Source organism: Lucilia sericata, unplaced genomic scaffold (assembly GCF_015586225.1).
Source record: "Lucilia sericata isolate MDLA Ls3-8-SP2 unplaced genomic scaffold, ASM1558622v1 Contig000386F_arrow, whole genome shotgun sequence".
Taxonomy (NCBI): domain Eukaryota; kingdom Metazoa; phylum Arthropoda; class Insecta; order Diptera; family Calliphoridae; genus Lucilia; species Lucilia sericata.
Genome location: NW_023994404.1, coordinates 285,306 through 301,943, shown reverse-complemented (window position 1 = coordinate 301,943; position 16,638 = coordinate 285,306). Strand labels below are relative to the sequence as shown.

Here is a 16,638-nt window from a genome sequence, read left to right as displayed (position 1 = left end):
AAAAGTGAATTAAATAATGAAGTATTTTGGGAAATAATTTTGAATATGAAATGTGAAAGGAAAATCTAAGGAAAACTAGAAAAGAAAAAAATCAATTCTTTTGTTGAAACAAAATTATATTAATTTAAAATTCAATGATGAAATCAAAAATGAATTAATAATTGGGTTAAATTAAAAATAATACCAGTAGAAAAAAATTAAAATATGTGAAGATTTAATGCAAATTAAAATTTAAAGAAATGAAATTATTTTTTTGTTAATTAAAACAAAGTGAAAATTAATATGTATAATTTAAAATAAGTGAATGTTAAAGTAGCGTTTCCTGAACAATTAAAGTCTAAATTTGATGAAATTTTAATAGTGCTAAAAGAAAGTAAATCAGAATTAAATAAAAGAAAATAAAATTATTTAAAGAAATTTATAATTTTAATACATATATGTGTTTCATAAATTTTGTCAAGTGAATTTTTTTTAATTTAATAAAATTCGAAATTTAGTGAAACCAAATTGAATTAAGCGAAATTCCAAATAAAATAATTTTTTTTTTTTTTGTTAAAATAAACTCAATTTAAACAAACAAAAAAATTGTAATTAAATAGAAAAAAAATTAAAATTACACAAAAAAAATCATATGAAATTGAAATAATTTGAATTATTAAAATTTAATTTGCATCAAATCAAAAAAAAAAAAATCAATAAGAAATGTTCAGCTTTATTTCTATATTATAAAGATTTCTGAGTGTAGCAAAAACATTATAAACCGAATTTAAAATTGATCAACTGTAACATCATCATGGTTGCTGGGCCCATCAAGTCATGTTGCTGATATTTTAAGAACCTCAAAATAAGTACGAATCTACAAAGTGTGAGTAAATTTATAATTTTTTTTTTTGTGTTATTATTTTCTTATAATTATTATTACAAATCTGACATTATAAATTTGAAAGGCAATGTCAGATATAAATTTGTATTAATTATCCTAATTATAATTTCGTATTTGTTGAATTTATAAAGTTTTTTTTTATGATTCTAATTTTAAGAATTTTTATTGAAATGCTATCAATAAATATAGTTTTATTGAATTTATAGAAAACATACATAATGCAGTTCTAAATAATTTAAACGGGGGAATGATAACTAAAACCAAATATGAACTTCAGTAAGTAAAAAAGAAAATCGTGTCTAAACTAGGGACAAGTTTATAATAAGGGTATTTTTCTTGTCACGGCGTCTGACCTGTTGTCAGTGGGTGGGAATAAGTGTACCCTACCTGGCGTTACATCTTGCCATGGTTCGTTTTGTGAATTATAATTTGAAGTTTAGTTTTCTTTAGGCACACTATGGGTATTTCTTTGGCATGGGTAGTGTGTTATATGCTTACGCGCAATAGAATATATGGGTTAAGAACCAAAATTTACCGCACCTATAGCTAGCTGGGAAGTCACCTAACATGCCTCTTAAGCAATATTTTATTTAAGGTTTAGGAATATGAATTCTGAAAATCTCAACCAATTTTTATTATTCGTCTTGCAACCAGCGCGTAACATATATGGCGCCCAACGGAAAGCCTTTTCAGGCTGAATATTAATTTAAACAAACAACACCAGTTAACTTTATTTGAAATCCAAAACGATACAAATTTATTTTAGCGATAATGGGTCAAATAAATATTGTTGTGTGTATTGTACACACTCTTGTATACTATTTTCTAATTAAGTCTTAGACTTCTATCAGACTATAAAGTCTCAGAATCTAACTGCGAATTGGAAAATGTGTATGCATGAAATATTTGTTCTCATTAGGTTATTGTTTTTTTTTATCTCAGGAGTCCTAATATTGAAGTTTGTAAATTACTACGATTTTAGTTGCATTGAGAATGAACGATAACATTGTGTCAGGAATATTATACGAGTCCGTATTTATCTTTCTTGTTATGGTTTTTATGTTGCCGTATTATAACCTGACACAGTCTGGCTAATTTATTTAAATTTTATTTTAGAAGCTTAATCATACTAAACTTTTCAATGGACACGATTTTTAGCTTCTGGGTTAATTTAGTTGAAGTTATTATTCCCCCCTAACATATATGATACTTGATCTCAAACATATTTGATTTTTTTTTGGTTATTACAATTTGTTAATAGTGAATTAGTTTACATATAGTTCATTTTTTTATTTTTTTTTAGCTCCTTATACCACAATATATTTCAATTATAAATACTTTAGATTTTTTTTTTCGTATTCTGAGTATTTCGTTATGAACACTAGAAATTCATCTAGAGGCTCTACAAATAATTCAATTAGTAGAGGAGGTAGACGTTTATCTGCTTCACGCAATAACATTCCTATAGAACTTCAGGGTAGTCCCAAAAGTCAAAGACCAAAAGTTGTTCACTCCCCTACAAATAAAACAGTAGCACCCCCACAAGTCGAAAGGGCTCATAGTTCAAATAGTTTACAGTCTAATCTGTTCCAGGACATAATAGTTATGGACGAGCAAAACTCAGCGTCACATCCACAACTTTTCAGTTGTATAGCTTCTGAGGAAGTACCCGCAAGAACGTCCTTAAATCCGAACGTAACTCCATTCGAATATCCTTCTGGTTCCAACAATAATGCGTCGTTAGCTCCTAATCCAAATAGTGTAAACCCAAACAATACGTCCTCGTTAGATTCATTAATAGAATTGATGCAGCAAACTATGAGAAGTACACAAGAAGAATTTCGTAGAGAACTTACTTCAATTAGGGAAAGCATTTCTCAAATTGGTAGTGCTTCTACAATGACTTCAAATAGACAACCACTAAACTTACCAAATTTTTCGTCATCGAATACACCATTCTCAAACTCTAACCATGTATCTGAAGGTCAAAGTAGAATATTTGAAAATCCAAATGTGAAATTGGAAAAGTGGAAAATATCCTACGACGGTACCGGATCTATCTCAGATTTTCTTTTCAAGGTTGAAACACTTTGCTCGCGTACTAAATGTTCCGATGAACATTTACTCTCGAATTTTCACATTTTATTAGAGGGTCGTGCTGAGCAATGGTATTGGCTCTTTGCTAAGCAAAATCGAAATATTAGCTATTCAATATTACGTCACGCTTTAATTAAAGAATTTGGACATGCAGAATCGGACCACGATGTTTTACTGAAGATTTCGTTGCGTAGGCAACAATATAAGGAAACGTATGACGATTTCCATACTTCAATTGTAACAATGAATCTAAGGTTACAAAATCCATTACCAGATTCTGCACTAATAGATATTATGAAGAGGAATTTAAATTCAAATTTAAGATTTTTATTATTTAATTCACAACCACGCGATATAAACGATTTCCGAGATATTGCCCGAAAAGCGGAGAAGGTTCTACGAGACACAAAATTTCAAACTCCGAACATAGCTTCGCCTAGAAACATTAGTGAACTTCATAATTCTTCTGAGGAAATTTGCGATTCTGAAACTATAGATCCTCAATTAGAGGCACTACAATTGACTAATCGGAAAGCTAAATATGACTATTCCCGCATTCAATGCTGGAATTGTTTGGAATACGGTCATTCCTACATATATTGCTCCGAAGAAATTAAAAAGCCATTTTGTTTCAAATGTGGACAAAAAGGTAGTTTGACACCAAAGTGTCCAAATAATCATGTATTTCAGGGAAATCGCAAAGTGGGCGAACTGGCGACCGGGGACACTCGTCCACCCCCTCAAACCCCGAGTTCGAACTAAGCTACGAACGTGATCCGAAAACTTCAAATTCTTTACCAAATTTTAATTCCATAAATGAAATTTCTAGTAAAGAAAATTCTACACAAACATTTGACTTATATATATCAAGCCCTAGTACTAATTTTACAAAACATATCTCCTCTAACGATAAGGTCACTCAGACATATAGTAATTTCACCAGCGAAAACGAGAAGGATAAGACCATCGCAAATAATCGGAAAACTACTAAAGGCCCAACATTTAAGATAATGAAATGCAGGCTGCGTTTCAAGAAAAGAAAACATTTTCGAAAACTCCTAGAGTCTACCATAATTCACGGATCAGATGACAGACCATTTGCCAAGGTCCAAGTAATGGACGACACATTAGTGGGTTTGCTTGATTCGGGTGCTAATGTGTCAGTTTTAGGCAAGGACTGTTTACAATTTTTAGGAAAAAATAATTTATCTTATACACCGATTAGTTCGTCTGTTCGAACGGCAAATGGTAGTAAACAGAATGTCGTAGGTTTCTGCACTCTTCCAATACGTTTTAAAGGAGTAACAAGGCCTATTCAATTTTATTTAGTTCCTTCATTGAGCCAAGTTGCGTATTTTGGTACAAATTTTTGGCGAGAGTTCGCGTTAGCCCCTGAATTAATTCCAACTAATCAGTGTAACATTTCAGAAATTTCTTCTGACTCGAGCTTAGATCACAATTTCCATGAACTTACCCCAGAACAGAAATTGCTTTTAGACAAGACCATTTTAGAATTTCCTTCATACGAAAAATTGGGTTTGGGTAGTACGGATTTACTGCAACATCACATTGAAACTGGTGACGCAGTACCAATAAAGTGTAAGCATTATCCACTTTCTCCTCCAAGGCAGGAAGAGGCATTTAAGGAAATTGATAGGTTGTTGAGCATGGGTGTCATTGAAGAATCGAATTCCCCATGGTGTTCTCCAGCCGTGTTAGTTAGAAAGCCAGGAAAAGTGAGACTATGCATAGACTCGAGGAAACTCAATGAAGTCACTAAAAAGGATTCATACCCACTGCCTCACATAAACGGACTTTTAAGTAGACTCAAAGACACATTTTTTATTAGCGGAATTGATTTAAAAGACGCTTTCTTACAAATAAAACTAACAGATTCTTCTAAGGAAAAGACTGCTTTCGTAATACCAGGTAAACCGTTATACCATTACAAATATATGCCATTCGGATTATGTAACGGACCTCAGACCATGAGTCGCTTAATGGACAAGGTTATACCTTCTCGTCTACGAGAGAATGTGTTCATATATTTGGACGATTTATTAGTCTGCAGTTCAGATTTCGAGTCGCACATTAATCTTTTGTCCCAAGTAGCTTCATGTCTTAAGGCAGCTAAATTGACGATTAACGTAGGAAAGAGCAAATTCTGTCAAAAGGAGATTCGCTATCTAGGATACATTGTGGGTAATGGATGTCTAAAAGTGGATCCCATTAAAGTCGAATGTATTAAAAATTTTCCCTTACCTAAAAACCCTAAACAGGTGCGAAGATTTATTGGCATGGCGAACTGGTATCGCTCATTTATCAATAATTTCGCCGACCTCGCTGGACCACTAACAGACTGTTTGAAGAAATCTAAAGGTACATTTTTCTTAACAGAAGAGGCTAAATTAGCATTTGAGAAATTAAAAATGGCTCTTTCTTCTGCCCCAGTTTTGGCACAACCCGATTTTGAGAAAGAATTCGTGATACAGTGTGACGCTTCTAAAGTGGGAGTGGGTGGCGTATTATTTCAATACGACGATGAGGGAAAAGAACACCCAATAGCATACGTGTCTCAAAAGCTCAATAAGTCCCAAAAGAATTATACGGTAACTGAATTAGAATGTTTGGCTGCCATTGTAAGTGTTAATAGGTTTCGTCCGTATATCGAGGGTTTGCGCTTCCGTATCATCACGGATCACTCATCTTTGAAGTGGCTTATGTCACAAAAAGATTTAAGTGGACGTTTGGCACGTTGGAGCCTAAAGCTTCAACGTTATGACTTTGGAATTGAACACCGAAAAGGAACATTGAACATTGTACCTGATTGCTTATCGAGAATGGATGTCGAAGACTTGACTCTAACTGAACTACCTTTAGAAATAGATTTATCAGCTCCGGAATTCGAAGATGACGATTACCAACAACTTCGGAAGACTATTATGGAAAACAAAGAGTCATTCCCAGATCTTTATATATCAGAAAACAAGGTTTTAAAACGAGTTAATTTCAGAAAAGGTTCAGAGGATGAAGAGGAATCTCTTTGGAGGCTATGGATTCCAAAATCATTGTCGGAAAATGTCATTAAATCAGCTCATAATTCTTGTGCTGCATGTCATGGTGGCTTAACGAAAACATTATATCGAATTCGCCAAAAATACTTTTGGCCAACAATGGTTAATGACATTAAAACATATATAGCCAATTGTGATATATGTAAGAGTGTAAAGTCGTCAAATCAAATTTCAAGGCCTCAAATGGGAAACCAAGTTATTACAAATAGACCATTTGAGAGATTATACTGCGATTTCCTTGGTCCCTATCCATTTACAAAGGCGAAAAATTCAGTAATATTCATATGTTTAGACCATTTGACAAAATTTTTGTTCTTAAAACCACTAAAGGCTGCAACTACTGCAAACGTTATTCTCTTTTTGAGTCTGAACTATTTCCAACATTTGGTGTTCCTAGATACATTCATAGCGATAATGCTAAACAGTTCGTTTCTAAAGAATTCAAAGATTTTTATGACATGTATGAAATAAATCACATTACCACGGGTTTCTATGCGCCGCAGTCAAATGCATCAGAGCGCGCTAACAGAGAGATAATTACAAAAATTCGATGTTTTCTACAGGGCCATAAAGACCACAAAGATTGGGATAAATATATTCCTCAAATACTGTCTATATTAAGGAGTGACTACCATACAGCAATAAAATGCAGTCCATATTATGCAACATTTGGTCAAAACATGATACAACATGGATCTGGGTATAGAATTCTAGATGGAATTGGATGTTTGCCTGGCGAAGATGTCTGTATACTGGATAATGTAGATAAGTTGACCAAGATCAGGGACAAAATTCGTGAAAACTTGACAAATGCACATATTAAGGCCTCTAAAACATATAATCTTCGAAGCAGGCCTGTTCAATACCATGAAGGGCAAATTGTGTTTAGAAAAAACCACATTTTGAGTAATATGTCGAAACATATAAATAGAAAATTTGTGCCCAAATACATCAAATGCAAAATAAGAAAGAAAATAGGTAATAATTTATATGATATAGAAGATCAAAAAGGAAAATATGTAGGAAAGTATCACGCGTCGGACCTAAAATTGTGACTTTTGCCCAGCTTTTGTGGGTCGAGCCACACGTTTATCTTCGAATAATAAAAATTGTGTCGAGAAAATATATCATTACAAAATTATACATAGTACATCAGGAAATGCAAACAAAATAAAATCGGTTCCTGTTTGAACTTCATTTTAGGAAAACTTTCAGTTCAAAGCAGGTTTGTTACGATTTTCTTGTCATAAACAATCTTTTTATTTGTTGAATTTTAGTATTTTTTTTAGAAAAACACAAAATTTCATTAAGGGTTCCTTCCCACACTTCTTTTAAATTAACAAGTAAAACAATTACATATTTCTTTTATTTACACTCATATTTATGAGTATAAATATACACATGATGTGTTGTGGGTTAATCTCTTTAAATTTTTTCTTCGTTAATAAATGTAATGATCTCTTTATTTCTTACTGTTCACTGATAAAGAGTTAGAGTTTTTACAACCACACTCTTAACATATTAATGGATTTGGTTGTTGTTGTAAATTTTAAATTTTTTTTAACAACGAAGAGCACCAGTTTTTTTACTTTTCTTTGCTGTTGATGCAAAAGTCACTCATTGAGAGTAGATCTTTTGATTTAGTTTTTTTTTGCTTGCTTACTTTTTTTTTGCATATGTATTTATTTCTTTTTTTTCCTTGTTGTCAACTAACTATGCATTCATGTGTAGTTCTATTTCATTTAGGTTAATGCAAAAATATTTAGGCAATATTTCATTACCATTCATTCCTTTTTTTTTACATATGTTTTTTTTTTTTCCAAAAATTTTAACGGGATATTCTTGAAGATTTACTTCTAGAATTTGACAATTTTTGTAACCAAGTCATTATTGAAGTGAACGTTGAAAATAAAACATCAAATACGGAAAAGTAAGCTAAATAAAGTAAAATTGGGAAAAGTTGAATTTAAAAGAAAACAAGTTAGAGTGCTATATTCGGCTATGCCGAATCTTAAATACCCTCCACCAGCGAGCTACTTTTTATTGAAACCCATTTAACTATATAATTTTTAGATAACTTGGCAAAATTTTTGTTTCCTTATTGAGGGTAAAAACATTTATGCATATGTCAAATTAATTTTAATTAGGTCGAGAAAAATGTATATTAATAGGCCAGTTTTATAACATTTTAATATAATGATTTATCTGTACACAGAACATACTCATTTTGAATTTTATCCGGATGTAATCATTTAATTACGAATTAAGTGGTATTAAGTGGTTTTCAGAAGTATACCATATATGTGAGCTAAGACAACCTATGGACCGATCCGAAAGAAAAAATCCGTAGAATGATTTATATATACAAAATACACATTTATGTCGAATTTTATGCCGATAATTTTGATTGTGCATTTGAGTCACAACTCCCATATAAGGAAATGGTCCTTATATGGGAGTTGTGACCAATTATCAACCGATAATGAAAAAATTTCGTATAATGATTTATATGCCAAAAAAAAAAAATTCAAGTCGAATTTTACTACAATAGTTTTATTAATTAATGAAATATGTGCGTTTAGGTGATTTTCGGAAGTGGACTTTATATGTATAGAAGCTATGACCTTACACAAAACATATTTGTGTAGAATTTTATCAAGATATCTTTATTTGATTATGAAATATGTGCGTTTAAGTGATTTTTTTGAAGGAAATATTACCATATATGGAACAATCCGGAAAAAATTTGGTAGATTGATTTATATGCTCACAAAGCATATTCAAGTCGTACTTTATCCAGATAGCTTTATTATAATATATGCGTTTAAGTGATTTTCGTAAGTGGGAGCCTATCCGGAAAAAATTTCGTAGAGTGATTCATATAAAGACAAAACATATTTGTGTCGAATTTTATCAAGATAACTTTATTTGACAATTAAATATGTGCGTTTAAGTAATTTTCGGAAGTGGGACTTATATGGGAGCTATGACCAATAATGAACCGATCCGGGGAAAAAGTGGTGGAATGATTTATATGTACACAAAACATATTCAAGTCGAATTTTACCCTTATAGCTTTAGAATTTAATGAAATATATTCGTTTAAGTGATTTTTGGAAGTGGACCTCATATGGGAGCTATGACCAATTATGAGCCTATCCGGAAAAAATTTTGACTCATATAAAGACAAAACATATTTGTGTCGAATTTTATCACGATAGCTTTATTTGACAATGAAATATGTGCTTTTAAGTGATTTTCGGAAGTGGGCCTTATATGGTAGCTATGACCAATAATGGACCGATCCGTAAAAAATTTGGTGAAATGATTTGAATGTATATCAAACATATTTGTGTCGAATTTTATCCCGATAGCTTTATAATTCAATGAAATATATGCGTTTAAGTGATTTTCGGAAGGGGACTTTATATGGGAGCTATGACCAATTATGGGCCTATCCGGAAAAAATTTAGCAGAATAATTTATATTTATACGAAATATATTTATGTCGAATTTTATCACGATAGCTTTATTTGACAATGAAATATGTATTTTTAAGTGATTTTCGGAAGTGGGGTTATATGGGAGCTATGACCAATAATGGACCGATCCGTAAAAAAATTTGTAAAATGATTTGTATGTATACAAAACATATTTGTGTCGAATTTTATCCCGATAGCTTTATAATTCAATGAAATATATGCGTTTAAGTGATTTTCGGAAGGGGACTTTATATGGGAGCTATGACCAAATATGGACCTATCCGGAAAAAATTTCGTAGAGTGATTTATATTTAGACTATACATATTTTTGTCGAATTTCATCAAGATAGCTTTATATGACAATGAAATATGAGCTTTTAAATGATTTTCGGAAGTGGGCCTTATATGGGAGCTATGACCAATAATGGACCGATCCGTAAAAAATTTGGAAGAATGATTTGTATGTACACAAAACATATTTAACTCGAATTTTATCACAATAGCTTTATTCATCATTGAAATATGTCCGTTTAGGTGATTTTCGGAAGTGGACCTTGTATGGGAGCTATGACCAATTGTGGACCGACTGAGGACCTCCGTTAACAGTATGATTTCTGTTCATATTATATTTGCATGTACAAAATTTTGTGTTGATACCGATATATTTGAGGGAGTTATTAACGATAAACTAATTTCCGGGAATATATACCTTTGTATGGGGGCTATGGGAAATATTGGATCGATTCTAAAGATTTTCAACATAATTGATCACTGCCATGAAAAAATAATGTGTGACAAAATTTATCGAAATATCTTTAGTAGTTTCTGAGAAAACTTCAAAAGAATTATGAAAACAACGTAATTTTTTTCGAGGTAGTCTGAAACTTTTACTCATAACTTTTGACGTTGTGAACCGATTTTGCTGATTTTCAATACCAAACTGCTTAGGATAATAATAAATATTTTGGGTGAATTTGGTTGGTTTCCTTTGCTTAGTTTTAACGTGAGCGTGTTTTACACAGACAGACAGACAGACAGACAGACAGACGGACAGACGGACAGACGGACATAGCTAAATCGACCCAGAATTTCATAAGGACCCAGAATATATATACTTTGTTGGGTCTTAGATGAATATTTCTTGGTGTTACACACGGAACGACAAACTTATATATACCCTCTATCACCACTGATGGTGGTGGAGGGTATAAAAATTCAAGTCGAATTTTACTACAATAGTTTTATTAATTAATGAAATATGTGCGTTTAGGTGATTTTCGGAAGTGGACTTTATATGTATAGAAGCTATGACCTTACACAAAACATATTTGTGTAGAATTTTATCAAGATATCTTTATTTGATTATGAAATATGTGCGTTTAAGTGATTTTTTTGAAGGAAATATTACCATATATGGAACAATCCGGAAAAAATTTGGTAGATTGATTTATATGCTCACAAAGCATATTCAAGTCGTACTTTATCCAGATAGCTTTATTATAATATATGCGTTTAAGTGATTTTCGTAAGTGGGAGCCTATCCGGAAAAAATTTCGTAGAGTGATTCATATAAAGACAAAACATATTTGTGTCGAATTTTATCAAGATAACTTTATTTGACAATTAAATATGTGCGTTTAAGTAATTTTCGGAAGTGGGACTTATATGGGAGCTATGACCAATAATGAACCGATCCGGGGAAAAAGTGGTGGAATGATTTATATGTACACAAAACATATTCAAGTCGAATTTTACCCTTATAGCTTTAGAATTTAATGAAATATATTCGTTTAAGTGATTTTTGGAAGTGGACCTCATATGGGAGCTATGACCAATTATGAGCCTATCCGGAAAAAATTTTGACTCATATAAAGACAAAACATATTTGTGTCGAATTTTATCACGATAGCTTTATTTGACAATGAAATATGTGCTTTTAAGTGATTTTCGGAAGTGGGCCTTATATGGTAGCTATGACCAATAATGGACCGATCCGTAAAAAATTTGGTGAAATGATTTGAATGTATATCAAACATATTTGTGTCGAATTTTATCCCGATAGCTTTATAATTCAATGAAATATATGCGTTTAAGTGATTTTCGGAAGGGGACTTTATATGGGAGCTATGACCAATTATGGGCCTATCCGGAAAAAATTTAGCAGAATAATTTATATTTATACGAAATATATTTATGTCGAATTTTATCACGATAGCTTTATTTGACAATGAAATATGTATTTTTAAGTGATTTTCGGAAGTGGGGTTATATGGGAGCTATGACCAATAATGGACCGATCCGTAAAAAAATTTGTAAAATGATTTGTATGTATACAAAACATATTTGTGTCGAATTTTATCCCGATAGCTTTATAATTCAATGAAATATATGCGTTTAAGTGATTTTCGGAAGGGGACTTTATATGGGAGCTATGACCAAATATGGACCTATCCGGAAAAAATTTCGTAGAGTGATTTATATTTAGACTATACATATTTTTGTCGAATTTCATCAAGATAGCTTTATATGACAATGAAATATGAGCTTTTAAATGATTTTCGGAAGTGGGCCTTATATGGGAGCTATGACCAATAATGGACCGATCCGTAAAAAATTTGGAAGAATGATTTGTATGTACACAAAACATATTTAACTCGAATTTTATCACAATAGCTTTATTCATCATTGAAATATGTCCGTTTAGGTGATTTTCGGAAGTGGACCTTGTATGGGAGCTATGACCAATTGTGGACCGACTGAGGACCTCCGTTAACAGTATGATTTCTGTTCATATTATATTTGCATGTACAAAATTTTGTGTTGATACCGATATATTTGAGGGAGTTATTAACGATAAACTAATTTCCGGGAATATATACCTTTGTATGGGGGCTATGGGAAATATTGGATCGATTCTAAAGATTTTCAACATAATTGATCACTGCCATGAAAAAATAATGTGTGACAAAATTTATCGAAATATCTTTAGTAGTTTCTGAGAAAACTTCAAAAGAATTATGAAAACAACGTAATTTTTTTCGAGGTAGTCTGAAACTTTTACTCATAACTTTTGACGTTGTGAACCGATTTTGCTGATTTTCAATACCAAACTGCTTAGGATAATAATAAATATTTTGGGTGAATTTGGTTGGTTTCCTTTGCTTAGTTTTAACGTGAGCGTGTTTTACACAGACAGACAGACAGACAGACAGACAGACGGACAGACGGACAGACGGACATAGCTAAATCGACCCAGAATTTCATAAGGACCCAGAATATATATACTTTGTTGGGTCTTAGATGAATATTTCTTGGTGTTACACACGGAACGACAAACTTATATATACCCTCTATCACCACTGATGGTGGTGGAGGGTATAAAAATTCAAGTCGAATTTTACTACAATAGTTTTATTAATTAATGAAATATGTGCGTTTAGGTGATTTTCGGAAGTGGACTTTATATGTATAGAAGCTATGACCTTACACAAAACATATTTGTGTAGAATTTTATCAAGATATCTTTATTTGATTATGAAATATGTGCGTTTAAGTGATTTTTTTGAAGGAAATATTACCATATATGGAACAATCCGGAAAAAATTTGGTAGATTGATTTATATGCTCACAAAGCATATTCAAGTCGTACTTTATCCAGATAGCTTTATTATAATATATGCGTTTAAGTGATTTTCGTAAGTGGGAGCCTATCCGGAAAAAATTTCGTAGAGTGATTCATATAAAGACAAAACATATTTGTGTCGAATTTTATCAAGATAACTTTATTTGACAATTAAATATGTGCGTTTAAGTAATTTTCGGAAGTGGGACTTATATGGGAGCTATGACCAATAATGAACCGATCCGGGGAAAAAGTGGTGGAATGATTTATATGTACACAAAACATATTCAAGTCGAATTTTACCCTTATAGCTTTAGAATTTAATGAAATATATTCGTTTAAGTGATTTTTGGAAGTGGACCTCATATGGGAGCTATGACCAATTATGAGCCTATCCGGAAAAAATTTTGACTCATATAAAGACAAAACATATTTGTGTCGAATTTTATCACGATAGCTTTATTTGACAATGAAATATGTGCTTTTAAGTGATTTTCGGAAGTGGGCCTTATATGGTAGCTATGACCAATAATGGACCGATCCGTAAAAAATTTGGTGAAATGATTTGAATGTATATCAAACATATTTGTGTCGAATTTTATCCCGATAGCTTTATAATTCAATGAAATATATGCGTTTAAGTGATTTTCGGAAGGGGACTTTATATGGGAGCTATGACCAATTATGGGCCTATCCAGAAAAAATTTAGCAGAATAATTTATATTTATACGAAATATATTTATGTCGAATTTTATCACGATAGCTTTATTTGACAATGAAATATGTATTTTTAAGTGATTTTCGGAAGTGGGGTTATATGGGAGCTATGACCAATAATGGACCGATCCGTAAAAAAATTTGTAAAATGATTTGTATGTATACAAAACATATTTGTGTCGAATTTTATCCCGATAGCTTTATAATTCAATGAAATATATGCGTTTAAGTGATTTTCGGAAGGGGACTTTATATGGGAGCTATGACCAAATATGGACCTATCCGGAAAAAATTTCGTAGAGTGATTTATATTTAGACTATACATATTTTTGTCGAATTTCATCAAGATAGCTTTATATGACAATGAAATATGAGCTTTTAAATGATTTTCGGAAGTGGGCCTTATATGGGAGCTATGACCAATAATGGACCGATCCGTAAAAAATTTGGAAGAATGATTTGTATGTACACAAAACATATTTAACTCGAATTTTATCACAATAGCTTTATTCATCATTGAAATATGTCCGTTTAGGTGATTTTCGGAAGTGGACCTTGTATGGGAGCTATGACCAATTGTGGACCGACTGAGGACCTCCGTTAACAGTATGATTTCTGTTCATATTATATTTGCATGTACAAAATTTTGTGTTGATACCGATATATTTGAGGGAGTTATTAACGATAAACTAATTTCCGGGAATATATACCTTTGTATGGGGGCTATGGGAAATATTGGATCGATTCTAAAGATTTTCAACATAATTGATCACTGCCATGAAAAAATAATGTGTGACAAAATTTATCGAAATATCTTTAGTAGTTTCTGAGAAAACTTCAAAAGAATTATGAAAACAACGTAATTTTTTTCGAGGTAGTCTGAAACTTTTACTCATAACTTTTGACGTTGTGCACCGATTTTGCTGATTTTCAATACCAAACTGCTTAGGATAATAATAAATATTTTGGGTGAATTTGGTTGGTTTCCTTTGCTTAGTTTTAACGTGAGCGTGTTTTACACAGACAGACAGACAGACAGACAGACGGACAGACGGACAGACGGACAGACGGACATAGCTAAATCGACCCAGAATTTCATAAGGACCCAGAATATATATACTTTGTTGGGTCTTAGATGAATATTTCTTGGTGTTACACACGGAACGACAAACTTATATATACCCTCTATCACCACTGATGGTGGTGGAGGGTATAAAAAAGAAAATTCAATAGGGAAAAGGATAGTGAGACAATTTAATAGTCCAGGTGTCCTTGGAGCGAGTTATTATTTAAGAATTTTCTTTAAGGAAACTTAATAGTACGAGGTAAGACCTGTTGTTAGGGAACCTTTTGTATTTTGTCCTCTCAATGTGATTTTTTCTATAGGAAAAAATTTCAAGTGTGATTCCTGGGTGTCGACAGATATTGTGAGGACTATTAACAGTTCCATTGAAGGACTGCGGAAAGGGTCTCCAGTTTTTGGATACATGAGTGCACACGTGGTCCACTCGTCACGTCTACCCAAATTTTAAGGAGGTATTGATAAACCTCATGGTTATTAGCCCACGTCCTCTTGTCACGCCAACCCACGTGGACCTACTGTCACCCATACCCTGGTGTCAAAGAGGTTGTTGGAAGTCTCAGTCGTTTTAGCCCACGTAGTCCTGTCACGCCAACCCACGTGGACCAACCGCCACCCTTACCCGAGTGCCAAATAGGTTGTTTGAAACCTCATTTGTTTTATCACACGTGGTCCTACTTCCAAATTTTGCCACGTGCCAAGAAGATTTGTGAAACCTTGGATTATAAACACACGTGGTGAGAACATAACTATAACCACGTGTCACCAATCATCTAATCGGATAAGTAAAACGAAAATCAAAATTTTTAAGTGACCAAAAAAAAAAAAAGAAAAACAATAATTCGACGGTTCTACTAAATTCCTAATTAATTTACATAAGGAAAGATATTTTGATCTAAGTGACTCGATATAATACAAATTAGAATACCTAAAATTAAGTACATAATTTTCTCGGAATTGACGATTTTTTTTTAAATCTATTAAAATTAGTTATTCTGAAATAGCAGCAAAAGGAAAAAAAAAATCTATTGGAAATTATGTTTTAATATTAAATTTGCAGAAATAGAAGAATCGAATATTTTGCTAATATCAATTATAATCAATAGTCTAATCCAAAATAATCGCAATTTTCATAATACTAAATCCATAATCAAATTTCAGAAATTATAAAATTCAAAATTAAAATCCTTTTTTTTTTATTTTTTTTTACTAACTAAATATGCTACCTTTCTAAATTAAAATTTAACGATTTAAATTAATTAGTCCTAAAGTTTATACTTAAAAATTAACATTAACAATATTAGAAGTAAATTATATATGATTTAATTTTAATTAAGATCAAATATAGTTTAATATTACTTCATATTAAATATTGTTAATATATTTCAATAAAAGAAAGATGTTGAAGAGTAATGGAAATAAATATTGATACAAAGGAAAAGTTTTTGAGAAATTAAATTTTAGAAAAGTTTTTTTTTTTCCATAAATCACTTTTTCACCTTCATTCATTATTATAATCAAAAATTCATACTAATCACTCATTAAATCATTCATAACTAACAAAAAGTAGAATTTTGTAATACTAATTTGAATTGGATATAATTTTTACCAAACAAATATCAATTTTTGAAGTGAAGCATATATAATTGAAAAGAAAAGTGAATTAAATAATGAAGTATTTT

The 16,638-nt window shown here is 31.7% G+C and overlaps 1 long non-coding RNA gene across 1 annotated transcript; it reads left to right on the top strand.

The window, feature by feature from the left end:
- The first annotated feature begins 15,105 nt into the window (after positions 1-15,105).
- On the top strand, positions 15,106-15,785 carry LOC119604359. Its single transcript, XR_005231509.1, has 2 exons — positions 15,106-15,200; positions 15,262-15,785. It is a non-coding gene; the product is annotated as an uncharacterized LOC119604359 (long non-coding RNA).
- Positions 15,786-16,638: the final 853 nt, after the last annotated feature.